The sequence below is a fragment of the Mus musculus genome, chromosome 1, assembly GCF_000001635.26.
Source record: "Mus musculus strain C57BL/6J chromosome 1, GRCm38.p6 C57BL/6J".
Lineage (NCBI taxonomy): Eukaryota > Metazoa > Chordata > Mammalia > Rodentia > Muridae > Mus > Mus musculus.
The window spans coordinates 23,298,574-23,314,853 of NC_000067.6; positions in this window are offsets into that span (position 1 = coordinate 23,298,574).

Consider the following 16,280-nt stretch of genomic DNA (forward strand, 5'->3'; position numbering starts at 1 on the left):
TTCTTGGATTCGATTAGCGAGAATTTTGTTAAGGATTTTTGCATCGATGTTCATAAGAGAAATTGGTCTGAAGTTCTCTATCTTTGTTGGATCTTTCTGTGGTTTAGGTATCAGAGTAATAGTGGCTTCATAAAATGAGTTGGGTAGAATACCTTCTACTTCTATCTTGTGAAAAAGTTTGTGCAGAACTGGAGTTAGATCTTCTTTGAAGGTCTGATAGAACTCTGCACTAAACCCGTCTGGTCCTGGGCTTTTTTTGGCTGGGAGACTATTAATAACTGCTTCTATTTCTTTAGGGGATATGGGACTGTTTAGAAGGTCAACTTGATCCTGATTCAACTTTGGTACCTGGTATCTGTCCAGAAATTTGTCCATTTCGTCCAGGTTTTCCAGTTTTGTTGAGTATAGCCTTTTGTAGAAGGATCTGATGGTGTTTTGGATTTCTTCAGGATCTGTTGTTATGTCTCCCTTTTCATTTCTGATTTTGTTAATTAGGATTTTGTCCCTGTGCCCTTTAGTGAGTCTAGCTAAGGGTTTATCTATCTTGTTGATTTTCTCAAAGAACCAACTCCTCCTTTGGTTAATTCTTTGAATAGTTCTTCTTGTTTCCACTTGGTTGATTTCACCCCTGAGTTTGATTATTTCCTGCCGTCTACTCCTCTTGGGTGAATTTGCTTCCTTTTTTTCTAGAGCTTTTAGATGTGTTGTCAAGCTGCTAGTATGTGCTCTCTCCCGTTTTTTCTTGAAGGCACTCATAGCTATGAGTTTCCCTCTTAGAAATGCTTTCATTGTGTCCCAAAGGTTTGGGTACGTTGTGGCTTCATTTTCATTAAACTCTAAAAAGTCTTTAATTTCTTTCTTTATTCCTTCCTTGACCAATGTATCATTGAGAAGAGTGTTGTTCAGTTTCCATGTGAATGTTGGCTTTCTGTTATTTATTTTGTTATTGAAGATCAGCCTTAGTGCATGGTGATCTGATAGGATACATGGGACAATTTCAATATTTTTGAATCTGTTGAGGCCTGATTTGTGACCTATTATGTGGTCAATTTTGGAGAAGGTACCATGAGGTGCTGAGAAGAAGGTATATCCTTTTGTTTTAGGATAAAATGTTCTGTAGATATCTGTCAGATCCATTTGTTTCATCACTTCTGTTAGTTTCAGTGTGTCCCTGTTTAGTTTCTGTTTCCATGATCTGTCCATTGGTGAAAGTGGTGTGTTGAAGTCTCCCACTATTATTGTGTGAGGCGCAATGTGTGCTTTGAGCTTTACTAAAGTTTCTTTAGTGAATGTGGCTGCTCTTGTATTTGGAGCATAGATATTCAGAATTGAGAGTTCCTCTTGGAGGATTTTACCTTTGATGAGAATGAAGTGTCCCTCCTTGTCTTTTTTGATGACTTTGGGTTGGAAGTCAATCTTATCAGATATTAGGATGGCTACTCCTGCTTGTTTCTTCATACCATTTGCTTGGAAAATTGTTTTCCAGCCTTTCATTCTGAGGTAGTGTCTATCTTTTTCTCTGAGATGAGTTTCCTGTAAGCAGCAAAATGTTGGGTCTTGTTTGTGTAGCCAGTTTGTTAGTCTATGTCTTTTTATTGGCGAGTTGAGACCATTGATGTTAAGAGATATTAAGGAAAAGTAATTGTTGCTTCCTGTTATTTTAGTTGTTAAAGGTGGCATTCTGTTCTTGTGGCTGTCTTCTTTTAGGTTTGTTGAGGGATTACCTTCTTGTTTTTTCTAGGGCGTTGTTCCCGTTCTTGTATTGGTTTTTTTCTGTTATTATCCTTTGAAGGGCTGGATTCGTGGAGAGATAATGCGTGAATTTGGTTTTGTCGTGGAATACTTTGGTTTCTCCCTCTATGATAATTGAGAGTTTGGCTGGGTATAGTAGCCTGGGCTGCAGTTTGTGTTCTCTTAGTGTCTGTATAACATCTGTCCAGGCTCTTCTGGCTTTCATAGTCTCTGGTGAAAAATCTGGTGTAATTCTGATAGGCTTGCCTTTATATGTTACTTGACCTTTTTCCCTTACTGCTTTTAGTATTCTATCTTTATTTAGTGCATTTGATGTTCTGATTATTATGTGTCGGGAGGAATTTCTTTTCTGGTCCAGTCTATTTGGAGTTCTGTAGGCTTCTTGTATGTTCATATGCATCTCATTCTTTAGATTTGGGAAGTTTTCTTCAATAATTTTGTTGAAGATGTTTGCTGGACCTTTGAGTTGAAAATCTTCATTCTCATCCACTCCTATTATCCGTACGTTTGGTCTTCTTATTGTGTCCTGGATTTCCTGGATATTTTGAGTTAGGATCTTTTTGCATTTTCCATTTTCTTTGATTGTTGTGCCAATGTTCTCTATGGAATCTTCTGCACCTGAGATTCTCTCTTCCATCTCTTGTATTCTGTTGCTGATGCTCAAATCTATGGTTCCAGATTTCTTTCCTAGGGTTTCTATCTCTAGTGTTGCCTCGCTTTGAGTTTTCTTTATTGTGTCTACTTCCCTTTTTAGGTCTAGTATGGTTTTGTTCATTTCCATCACCTGTTTGTGTGGGAAGCCGCCCCCACATTCGCCGTCACAAGATGGCGCTGACATCCTGTGTTCTAAGTTGGTAAACAAATAATCTACGCATGTGCCAAGGGTATTTACGACCACTTGTACTCTGTTTTTCCCGTGAACGTCAGCTCGGCCATGGGCTGCAGCCAATCAGGGAGTGATGCGCCCTAGGCAATGGTTGTTCTCTTTAAAATAGAAGGGGTTTCGTTTTTCTCTCTCTCTTGCTTCCCTCTCTTGCTTCTTACACTCTGGCCCGATAAAGATATAAGCAATAAAGCTTTGCCGTAGAAGATTCTGGTTGTTGTGTTCTTCCTGGCCGGTCGTGAGAACGCGTCTAATAACAATTGGTGCCGAATTCCGGGACGAGAAAAAACTCCGGACTGGCGCAGGAGGGATACTTCATTTCAGAAGCAGAACTACGGATCACGTTTATAAAGGTTCCCGTAACACAGACTGTTGAGAAGGATTCAACTGCCGAATTCAGAACTCATCAGCTGGGGAACGACGGTGATAAAGGTTCCCGTAAAGCAGACTGTTAAGAAGGATTCAACTGTATGAATTCAGAACTTTTCAGCTGGGGAACGAGAGTACCAGTGAGTATGTTTGGCCTTGAATTTTTTCTGGTGTTAGGAGCCCTTTTGTTCTTTTTCACATGCTATCAAGTGATTAAGATAGGGCTGAAAATTCTAGAGGAAATTCAGGACAAGCTATCAGAAGTAAAGCGGGAAGAAAGAGTAGGAACAAAGAGGAAGTATGGTACACAAAATAAGTATACAGGCCTTTCCAAGGGTCTTGAACCCGAGGAAAAGTTTAGGTCAGGTAAGAATACCTGGAGAGAGATTAGAAGAAAAAGAGGAAAAAGGGAAAAGAAGAAAGATCGATTAGCGGAGGTCTCTAGGAGATACTCGTCACTAGATGAGCTCAGGAAGCCAGCTCTTAGTAGCTCTGAAGCAAGTGAAGAATCCTCCTCTGAGGAAACAGACTGGGAGGAAGAAGCAGCCCATTACCAGCCAGCTAATTGGTCAAGAAAAAAGCCAAAAGCGGCTGGCGAAAGTCAGCGTACTGTTCAACCTCCCGGCAGTCGGTTTCAAGGTCCGCCCTATGCGGAGCCCCCGCCCTGCGTAGTGCGTCAGCAATGCGCAGAGAGGCAATGCGCAGAGAGGTGCGCAGAGAGGCAGTGCGCAGACAGGTGCGCAGAGAGGCAGTGCGCAGAGAGGCAGTGCGCAGACTCATTCATTCCCCGAGAGGAACAAAAGAAAATACAACAGGCATTTCCAGTCTTTGAAGGAGCCGAGGGTGGGCGTGTCCACGCTCCGGTAGAATACGTACAGATTAAGGAAATTGCCGAGTCGGTTCGTAAATACGGAACCAATGCTAATTTTACCTTGGCGCAGTTAGACAGGCTCGCTGGTATGGCACTAACGCCTGCTGATTGGCAGACGGTTGTAAAAGCCGCTCTCCCTAATATGGGCAAATATTTGGAATGGAGATCTCTGTGGCGAGAGGCTGCACAGGCGCAGGCCCGAGCAAACGCTGCTGCTTTAACTCCAGAGCAGAGAGATTGGACTTTTGACTTGTTAACGGGTCAGAGAGCTTATTCTGCTAAACCTGATAAGAGGTATCAATGGAAGGTCTTACCACAGGGGAGGTCCAATAGTCCTACAATGTGCCAGCTTTATGTGCAAAAAGCTCTTTTGCCAATGAGGAAACAGTTCCCCTCTTTAATTTTGCTCCTTTACATGGATGACATCCTCCTGTGCCATAAAGACCTTACCATGCTACAAAAGGCATATCCTTTTCTACTTAAAACTTTAAGTCAGTGGGGTCTACAGATAGCCACAGAAAAGGTCCAAATTTCTGATACAGGACAATTCTTGGGCTCTGTGGTGTCCCCAGATAAGATTGTGCCCCAAAAGGTAGAGATAAGAAGAGATCACCTCCATACCTTAAATGATTTTCAAAAGCTGTTGGGAGATATTAATTGGCTCAGACCCTTTTTAAAGATTCCTTCCGCTGAGTTAAGGCCTTTGTTTAGTATTTTAGAAGGAGATCCTCATATCTCCTCCCCTAGGACTCTTACTCTAGCTGCTAACCAGGCCTTACAAAAAGTGGAAAAGGCCTTACAGAATGCACAATTACAACGTATTGAGGATTCGCAGCCTTTCAGTTTGTGTGTCTTTAAGACAGCACAATTGCCAACTGCAGTTTTGTGGCAAAATGGGCCATTGTTGTGGATCCATCCAAACGTATCCCCAGCTAAAATAATAGATTGGTATCCTGATGCAATTGCACAGCTTGCCCTTAAAGGCCTAAAAGCAGCAATCACCCACTTTGGGCAAAGTCCATATCTTTTAATTGTACCTTATACCGCTGCACAGGTTCAAACCTTGGCAGCCGCATCTAATGATTGGGCAGTTTTAGTTACCTCCTTTTCAGGAAAAATAGATAACCATTATCCAAAACATCCAATCTTACAGTTTGCCCAAAATCAATCTGTTGTGTTTCCACAAATAACAGTAAGAAACCCACTTAAAAATGGGATTGTGGTATATACTGATGGATCAAAAACTGGCATAGGTGCCTATGTGGCTAATGGTAAAGTGGTATCCAAACAATATAATGAAAATTCACCTCAAGTGGTAGAATGTTTAGTGGTCTTAGAAGTTTTAAAAACCTTTTTAGAACCCCTTAATATTGTGTCAGATTCCTGTTATGTGGTAAATGCAGTAAATCTTTTAGAAGTGGCTGGAGTGATTAAGCCTTCCAGTAGAGTTGCCAATATTTTTCAGCAGATACAATTAGTTTTGTTATCTAGAAGATCTCCTGTTTATATTACTCATGTTAGAGCCCATTCAGGCCTACCTGGCCCCATGGCTCTGGGAAATGATTTGGCAGATAAGGCCACTAAAGTGGTGGCTGCTGCCCTATCATCCCCGGTAGAGGCTGCAAGAAATTTTCATAATAATTTTCATGTGACGGCTGAAACATTACGCAGTCGTTTCTCCTTGACAAGAAAAGAAGCCCGTGACATTGTTACTCAATGTCAAAGCTGCTGTGAGTTCTTGCCAGTTCCTCATGTGGGAATTAACCCACGCGGTATTCGACCTCTACAGGTCTGGCAAATGGATGTTACACATGTTTCTTCCTTTGGAAAACTTCAATATCTCCATGTGTCCATTGACACATGTTCTGGCATCATGTTTGCTTCTCCGTTAACTGGAGAAAAAGCCTCACATGTGATTCAACATTGTCTTGAGGCATGGAGTGCTTGGGGGAAACCCAGACTCCTTAAGACTGATAATGGACCAGCTTATACGTCCCAAAAATTTCAACAGTTCTGCCGTCAGATGGACGTGACCCACCTGACTGGACTTCCATACAACCCTCAAGGACAGGGTATTGTTGAGCGTGCGCATCGCACCCTCAAAGCCTATCTTATAAAACAGAAGAGGGGAACTTTTGAGGAGACTGTACCCCGAGCACCAAGAGTGTCGGTGTCTTTGGCACTCTTTACACTCAATTTTTTAAATATTGATGCTCATGGCCATACTGCGGCTGAACGTCATTGTTCAGAGCCAGATAGGCCCAATGAGATGGTTAAATGGAAAAATGTCCTTGATAATAAATGGTATGGCCCGGATCCTATCTTGATAAGATCCAGGGGAGCTATCTGTGTTTTCCCACAGAATGAAGACAACCCATTTTGGGTACCAGAAAGACTCACCCGAAAAATCCAGACTGACCAAGGGAATACTAATGTCCCTCGTCTTGGTGATGTCCAGGGCGTCAATAATAAAAAGAGAGCAGCGTTGGGGGATAATGTCGACATTTCCACTCCCAATGACGGTGATGTATAATGTTCAAGTATTCTCCTGCCTTTTTACCACTAACTGGGAACTGGGTTTGGCCTTAATTCAGACAGCCTTGGCTCTGTCTGGACAGGTCCAGATGACTGACACCATTAACACTTTGTCAGCCTCAGTGACTACAGTCATAGATGAACAGGCCTCAGCTAATGTCAAGATACAGAGAGGTCTCATGCTGGTTAATCAACTCATAGATCTTGTCCAGATACAACTAGATGTATTATGACAAATAACTCAGCTGGGATGTGAACAAAAGTTTCCGGGATTGTGTGTTATTTCCATTCAGTATGTTAAATTTACTAGGGCAGCTAATTTGTCAAAAAGTCTTTTTCAGTATATGTTACAGAATTGGACGGCTGAATTTGAACAGATCCCTTCGAGAATTGAGACTTCAGGTCAACTCCACGCGCTTGGACCTGTCGCTGACCAAAGGATTACCCAATTGGATCTCCTCAGCATTTTCTTTCTTTAAAAAATTGGGTGGGATTAATATTATTTGGAGATACACGTTGCTGTGGATTAGTGTTGCTTCTTTGATTGGTCTGTAAGCTTAAGGCCCAAACTAGGAGAGACAAGGTGGTTATTGCCCAGGCGCTTGCAGGACTAGAACATGGAGCTCCCCCTGATATATGGTTATCTATGCTTAAGCAATAGGTCGCTGGCCACTCAGCTCTTATATCTCACGAGGCTAGTCTCATTGCACGAGATAGAGTGAGTGTGCTTCAGCAGCCCGAGAGAGTTGCAAGGCTAAGCACTGCAATGGAAAGGCTCTGCGGCATATATGAGCCTATTCTAGGGAGACATGTCATCTTTCATGAAGGTTCAGTGTCCTAGTTCCCTTCCCCCAGGCAAAACGACACGGGAGCAGGTCAGGGTTGCTCTGGGTAAAAGCCTGTGAGCCTAAGAGCTAATCCTGTACATGGTTCCTTTACCTACACACTGGGGATTTGACCTCTATCTCCACTCTCATTAATATGGGTGGCCTATTTGCTCTTATTAATAGAAAAGGGGGAACTGTGGGAAGCCGCCCCCACATTCGCCGTCACAAGATGGCGCTGACATCCTGTGTTCTAAGTTGGTAAACAAATAATCTACGCATGTGCCAAGGGTATTTACGACCACTTGTACTCTGTTTTTCCCGTGAACGTCAGCTCGGCCATGGGCTGCAGCCAATCAGGGAGTGATGCGCCCTAGGCAATGGTTGTTCTCTTTAAAATAGAAGGGGTTTCGTTTTTCTCTCTCTCTTGCTTCCCTCTCTTGCTTCTTACACTCTGGCCCGATAAAGATATAAGCAATAAAGCTTTGCCGTAGAAGATTCTGGTTGTTGTGTTCTTCCTGGCCGGTCGTGAGAACGCGTCTAATAACATGTTTGTATGTTTTTTCCTCTTTTTCTGTAAGGACTTCTACCTGTTTGATTGTGTTTTCCTGTTTTTCTTTAAGGACTTGTAACTCTTTAGCAGTGTTCTCCTGTATTTCTTTAAGTGATTTATTAAAGTCCTTCTTGATGTCCTCTACCATCATCATGAGATATGCTTTTAAATCTAGGTCTAGGTTCTCAGGTGTGTTGGGGTTCCCTGGACTGGGCGAAGTGGGTGTGCTGGGTTCTGGTGATGGTGAGTGGTCTTGGTTCCTGTTAGTAAGATTCCTCCGTTTACCTTTCGCCATCTGGTAATCTCTGGAGTTAGTAGTTATAGTTGACTCTGTTTAGAGATTGTTCTTCTGGTGATTCTGTTACCGTCTATCAGCAGACCTGGGAGACAGATTCTCTCCTCTGAGTTTCAGTGCTCAGAGCACTCTCTGCTGGCAAGCTCTCTTACAGGGAAGGTGCACAGATATCTTGTATTTGGACCTCCTCCTGGCCGAAGAAGAAGGCCCAAAACAGGACCTTTCTCAGACACTGTGTTGCTTTGGCAGTTCCCAGGTGGTACAGACTCTCACCTAAGCAGACTAAATTCCTAAGTTCCTTGGAGTCCCGGGACCAAGATGGCGACCGCTGCTGCTGTGGCTTAGGCCGCCTCCCCAGCCGGGTGGGCACCTGTCCTCCGGTCCGGAAGGTGGCCGGCTGTCCCCGGCCCACACAGGGTGCTGCCTCAGCGCCTCTGTGCTTCTGCCTGTTCCAGAAGCTGTCAGGTTCTCTGGCGCACCCTCTCACCTGTTCAGACTAATTTCCTAAGTTCGGCGGGTCTCGGACCAAGATGGCGACCGCTGCTGCTGTGGCTTAGGTCGCCTCCCCAGCCGGGCGGGCACCTGTCCTCCGGTCCGGACGGTGGCTGGCTGTCCCCGGCCCACACAGGGTGCTGCCTCAGCCCCTCTGTGCTTCTGCCTGTTCCAGAGGCTGTCAGGTTCTCTGGCGCACCCTCTCACCTGTTCAGACTAATTTCCTAAGTTCGGCGGGTCCCTGAACAAGATGGCGACCGCTGCTGCTCGCGTGGGTGCTTCTTTAAAAGTACCTTTAGTGAATGACAAGGAAGCTCAGTCATCCGATCATGCAAACTTATAGTGGTTATGACAGTGTAAATGGGAACTACATGCCAAGTCACCAAATCCCAGCATAAGATTGGGGAGTTGGCCATGAAATTTCAACCTCAAACATGGAGCATGGTAAAAAAAAAAAAAAATTTTTTTTGCATCTAAGGTTTTTATTAGCAATATATAATAATGAATTTCATTAAAGCTTTATTTTTTAAATGTTAATTTTTTAATTAGATATTTTCTTCATTTACATTTCAAATGCTATCCCTTTTCCTAGTTTACTCTCCAAAAGTCCCCTATACCCTCTCCTCACCCTGCTCCCCAACCCACCCACTCCAAGTGCATGTAGTTCCTGGTAAGTCAAATCACACTTTGTGTAGGCTTCCACTAAAGAATATTTGGTCTTGATTGGGGGAGGCATGCACAGTAGATAAGGAAGTGGAGTGGTTGGGTGGACCTGGGGAGAGTTACAGGTTTGCAGTTGGTAAATAAGATAAAAATAAATTGTATGAAATTCCCAAGGAACTAATCGAATTTCTTGGAAACCTTATTTAATTTTTTATTGGATGATTGATTGATTGATTTAATTTCAGATGCTATCCCCTCTCCAGGTCTCCCCTTCAGAAATGCCCTATCTCATCCTCCTTCCCCCTACCTCTATGGGGGTGCTCACTCACCCACCCACTCCCTCCTTCCCACATTGGCATTCCCCTACACTGGGGCATCGACCACCCTCAGGCCCAAGGGCCTCTCCTCCCACTGATGGCCAACAAGGCCATCTTCTGCCACATATGCAGCCAGAGCCATGGATCCCTCCATGTGTATTCTTTAGTTATTGGTCCAGTCCCTGGGAGCTTGGAGGTGGGGAGGGTCTGTCCTGTTGACACTGTTGCTCCCTCCATGGAGCTGCAAACTCCCTCAGCTCCTTCAGTCCCTTCTCCAACTTCTGCATTGGGGACCCCACACTCAGTTCATGGTTGGCTGAGAGCATCCACCTCTATATTTGTCAGGCTCTGGCAGAGCCTCTCAGGAGACAGCTGTATCAGGCTCCTGTGAGCAAGCACTTTCTGGCATCCACAATAGCATCCTGATTTGGTGGCTGTATATGGGATGATCCCTAGGTAGGGCAGTCTCTAGATGGTCGTTCCTTCTGTCTCTACTTCACACTTTGTCTCCATATTTCCTCTTGGGAGTATTTTGTCCCCCCTTCTAAGAAGCACTGAAGCATCCACATTTTGGTCTTCCTTCTTGAGCTTCATATGGTCTGTGAATTGTTTCTTGGGTATTCCAAACTTTTGGGCTAATAGACACTTATCAATCAGTACATACCTTATGTGTCCTTTTTTGACTAAGCTTCCTCACTCAGGATGATATTTTCAAGTTCATCCCTCACTCAGGATGATATTTTCAAGTTCATCCATTTGCCTGCGAATTTCATAAAGTCATTGTTTTTAATAGCTGAGTAGTATTCCATTGTATAAATGTAACACATTCTCTGTATCCCTTCCTCTGTTGAGGGACACCTGGGTTCTTTCCAGCTTCTGGATATTATAAATAAGGCTGCTATGAACATAGTGGAGCACGTGTTCTTGATACATGTTGGAGTATCTTCTGGGTATATACCCAAGAGTGGGTCCTTAGTACTATGCCCAATTTTCTGAGGAACTGCCAGACTCATTTCCAGAGTGGTTGTACCAGTTTGCAATCCCAGCAGCAATGGAGGAGTGTTCCTCTTCACATCCTCGCCAGCATCTGCTGTCACCTGAATTTTTGATCTTAGGCATTCTGACTGGTGTTAGGTGGAATCTCAGGGTTGTTTTGATTTGCATTTCCCTGATGACTAAGGATGTTGCACATTTCTTTAGGTGTTTCTCAGCCATTCGGTATTCCTCAGTTGAGAATTATTTGCTTAGCTCTGTACCCCATTTTTTTTTAATTGGGTTATTTGATTCTCTGGAGTCGATACAGCTGTATCCCTGAACGACCCTATCTCAACCAGTCTTTTATCCTACAAATTTTATCTAACTTGCAACCTTGATGTGGCAGCCCAACTATTCACCTCGGAACATGATCAGATCTATGGTACTGGTATACTACCTATCATTCAACCTCATTTAATTTTAAAATAGGTTTAATGCAGTTGCAAGCCAGTCATGTACATACATAGAGACCAGTTGATGCCTATTATGTAGTACCTCTGGTAAGGCATGGTTAGTTGCTTTGCAGTCTGAATTTATCCTAGAATAAATTCCCAATCTATTCCACAATTTTAAGTTTGACTGAGCTATGGCATCTGCCACATTGCTAGTATGGTGCATACTAAGGGCTGCAGGTAACTGCACTTGACCCCATCAGAGCTTCTGGAATATAACTTCTCTGACTAGTGGTTACAGTGATGACTGTTAATGTCAATAGTAGAGATTAGACTTGCATTGACTTGACATTCAAATTTTAACTCATGGGGCTAGAGAGATGGCTTATACTGGTGAATCATTTGCTTTACATGCTTGAAGACCTGAGTTCAAATTCCCAGAACTCACAGTAAAGCCAGGTGCAGTAGTCAGTATCTATAGTCCCTGTGTACCTGTGTTAAGAGAGGGAGGGCAGAGACAAGGCTCACCAGCCAGTCATGCCAGCTGGCCTAATACACACAGCAGCCAATAAGAGACCCTGTCTCAAACAAGATGGAAAGTGATGTCTAACAGTCAATTTCATCCTCTAACTGAACACACATGCATGTGCATACACATGTACCCAGATCACAAATGAATCTAATCAGATTCTGATAAGGGTATAGATAGATACTGATAAGGTAGTTTTAGGGACAAGGACCTCAATTCTTGTTTTTGCCCAGAGCCAAGTTAGTATTCATAAAGAATTTGATCTGATTCACTTTAGCATATATTTGGCAATAACCACAGGAGTTTCTTTCGCCAAACTAGAAGCTTACTGAAGGTGGAAATCTACTTATATTTGAATATTTGAGTTCAAAAAAGACTATGCAGAAATGCATCATTGTATGAATATACCACTGTTTATGAGACCTGTTGCCCAACATTTTGTAATTTGGAGCTAGTATGAATATTGTTCCTGTAAGTATTCTTTTTTTTTTAATTAGATATTTTCTTCATTTACATTTCCTAGTTTCCTCTCCAAAAGTCCCCTATACCCTCCTCCTGCCCTGCTCCCCAACCCAGCCACTTCTACTTCCTGGCCCTGGCATTCCCGTGTAATGGGGCATATAGTCTTTGCAAGACTGCTATATATACACCTAGAGACACGAGCTCTGGGGGTTCTGGTTAGTTAATATTGTTGTTCCTCCTATAGGGTTGCAGAACCCTTTAGCTCCTTGGTACTTTCTCTAGCCCCTTCACTGGGGGCTGTGTGTTCTATCCAATAGATGACTGGGAGCATTCACCTCTGTATTTGCCAGGCACTGGCATAGCCTCAAAAGAGATTATCTATATCACGGTCCTGTCAGCAAAATCTTTCTGGCATATGCAATAATGTCTAGGTTTGGTGGTTGTTTATGGGATAGATCCCTGGGTGGAGCAGTCTCTCGATGGTCCTTCCTTCTGAATCAGCTCTTAATTTTGTAACTCCTTTCATGGGTATTTAAGAAGGATTGAAGTATCCACACTTTGGTCTTCCTTCTTCCTTCTTGAGTTTCATATGTTTTGCAAATTGAATCTTGTATATTCTAAGTTTCTGGACTAATATCCACATATTAGTGAGTGCATATCATATGTGTTCTTTTGTGATTGGATGACCTCAGTCAGGATGATATCCTCCAGATCTATCCATTTGGCTAAGAATTTCATCAACTCCGGGTCTCTCAGAGACCAATCCACACAGGAGAGCACGTGGGCCACAGAGTCAACATAGCTTCTTAGACAGAGTCCCTTTGGGCCTTCATCCTCAGCCAGGAGGCAGAGCTGAGATCCAGACCTCTGGGCACCTTCCCTGCCAGAGAAGAGTTGGCCTCCAGGGAAGGCTATCACCCCAGGACTCAGGCAAGATCACCATCTTCTATACCAGGTCTTTCAGAGAACAGTCTGCACAGGAGAGCATGTGGGCCACAGAGTCAACAGAGCTTCTTAGGCAGGGTCCCTTTGGGCCTTCATCCTCAGCCAGGAGGCAGAGCTGATCCTCAGACCTCTGTGCACTTTCCCTGCCAGAGGAGAATTGGCCTCCAGGGAGGGCTCTGACCCCTGGAACTCAAGAGAGAGTTGGACTCCCAGGAGTGCTGACAGAGGCTAACAGAATCACAGGAGGAACAAGCTCCAGACAGAGACAGCTAGCACGTCTAACACCAGAGATTACCAGATGGTGAAAGGCAAACTTAAGAATCTTACTAACAGAAACCAAGACCACTTGGCATCATGAGAAACCAGTACACCCACCACAGCAAGTCCTGGATACCCCAACACACCCAAAAAGCAAGATTCGGAATTTAAATCATATCTCATGATGTTGGTAGAGAATTTTAAGAAGGACATTAATAACTCAAAGAAATACAGGAGAACATTGCTAAACAGGGAGAAGTCCTTAAAGAGGAATCACAAAAAAACCTTAGAGAATTAAAGGAAAACACAACCAAACAGGTGATGGAATTGAACAAAACCATCCAAGATCTAAAAATGGAAGTAGAAACAATAAAGAAAACCCAAAGGGAGACAACTCTGGAGATAGAGATCCTAGGAAAGAAATCAGGAGTCATAGATGTGAGCATCAGCAACAGAATACAAGAGATGGAAGAGAGAATCTCAGGTGCAGAGGATTCCGTAGAAAACATGGACACAACAAATAATGATAATGCAAAAGGCAAAAAGATCCTAACTCAAAACCTTCAGGAAATCCAGGACACAATGAGAAGACCAAACCTAAGGATAATAGGTATAGATGAGAATGAAGATTTTCAACTTAAAGGGCCAGTAAGTATCTTCCACAAAATTATAAGTAGAAAATTTCCCTAACCTAAAGAAAGAGATGCCCATGAAAATACAAGAAGACTACAGAACTCCAAATAGACTGAACCAGAAAAGAAATTCCTCCTGACACATAGTAATCAGAACAATAAGTGCACTAAATAAAGATAGAATACTAAAAGCAGTATGGGAAAAAGGTCAAGTAACATATAAAGGCAGACCTATTAGAATTACACTAGACTTCTCACCAGAGACTATGAAAGCCTGGACAGATATTATACAGACCCTAAGAGAACACAAATGCCAGCCCAGGCTACTATACCCAGCAAAACTCTCAATTACCATAGATGGAGAAACCAAAGTATTCCATGACAAAACCAAATACACACAATACCTTTCCACGAATCCAGCCCTTCAAAGGATAATAAAGGGAAAACTCCAACACAAGGAGGGAAACTATGCCCTAGAAAAAGCAAGAAAATAATCCTTCAACATACCTAAAAGAAGATAGCCACAAGAACAGAATCTCTACTCTAACAACAAAAATAACAGAAAGCAACAATTACTTTTCCTTAATACCTCTTAATATCAATGGACTCAACTCCCCAATAAAAAGACATAGACTAACAGCCTGGCTACATAAACAGTACCCAACATTTTTCTGCATACAGGAAGCCCACCTCAAGAACAAGGATAGACACTACCTCAGAGTGAAAGACTGGAAAACAAATTTCCAAGCAATTGGTCTGAAGAAACAAGCTGGAGTAGCCATTCTAATATCGAATAACATTGATTTCCTACCCAAAGTTATCAAAAAAGACAAGGAGGGGGCACTTCATACTCATCAAAGGTAAAATCTACCAGGATGAACTCTTAATTTTGACCTTCTATGCTCCAAATGCAAGGGTAACAACATTCATTAAAGAAACTATAGTAAAGCTCAAAGCACACAATTGCACCTCACACAATAATAGTGGGAGTCTACTCTCATCAATGGACAAATCCTGGAAACAGAAACTAAACAGAGACACAGTGAAACTACTAGAAGTTATGAACCAAATGGATTTAGCAGATATCGACAGAACATTTTATCCTAAAACAAAAGGATATACCTTCTTTTCAGCACCTCATTTTACCTTCTCCAAAATTGACGATAAAATTGGTCACAAAACAGGCCGCAACAGATCAGATCCAAAAATACTGAAATTATACAATGCATCCTATCAGATCACCAAGGACTAAGGCTGATCTTCAATAACAATATAAATAATAGAAAGTCAACATTCATGTGGAAGCTGATAAAACATTCTACTCAATGGTAACTTGGTCAAGGAAGAAATAAAGAAATTAAAGACTTTTTAGAGATTAATGAAAGTGAAGCCACAACATACCCAAACTTATGGGACACAATGAAAGCAGTCCTAAGAAGAAAACTCATAGCTCTGAGTACTGGCAAAAAGAAACTAGAGAGAGCATATATTAGCAGCTTAACAGCACACCTAAAAGCTCTAGAACAAGATGAAGCAAGTTCACACAACAGGAGTAGATGGCAGGAAATAATCAAACTCAGAGCTGAAATCAACCAAGTGGAAACAAAAATAACTTTATAAAGAATCAACCAAACCAGGAGCTCGCTCTTTCTTTCTTTCTTTCTTTCTTTCTTTCTTTCTTTCTTTCTTTCTTTCTTTCTTTCTTTCTTTCTTTCTTTCTTTCTTTCTTCCTTTTTTTTTTTTTTGAGAAAATCAATAAGATAGATAAACCCTTAGCCAGACTAACTAAAGGGCACAAGGACAGTATCCTAATTAACAAAATCAGAAATGAAAAGGGTCTCAGCTCTGCCTCCTGGCTGAGGATGAAAGCTGGAAGGGACCCTGTACAAGAAGCTCTGTTGTTTCTGCAGACTGTGAACTCTCTTGCGGGGACTGGTCTCTGAGAGACCTGGGATACAAGATGGTGATCTCACCTGAATTCCAGAGTCAGACCCTCCTGTAATGCTTATTCTCATTGTTTGGGGTGTAGAAAACATTGTACAAGGTTCTCTATGAGAATTAACAATTGACTTACTGTACCAGAGTTAAATAATTTTAAAAGATCAAATGTGGAATATTCTTATTATTTGGAGTGAGAAGCAAACTTTCCAAGTATTAGAGTTTTTAAAAATATACAGGAGTCATGTTAGCATAGAAGAATGGACTACATCTCAAGATAAAATATGAAGACAAATAGGAATTTATGACACTTAAGAGAAAATTTATTCACATGTAAATTTCTTACCACAATATAGACATAACAAATGCATGAAGTAATAATTCACAAAAGAAGGCATTCTGATGGCTATTAAATGTTTAAAACTCTGCAGTGGAAATTTTGCAGTTCTCAAGACAATGCCTCTTGACTCAGAGGTTAAGTCTTCAAGAGACAGTTCATTGACTTCTAGGTTGGCATGACATATTTGAACTGCAT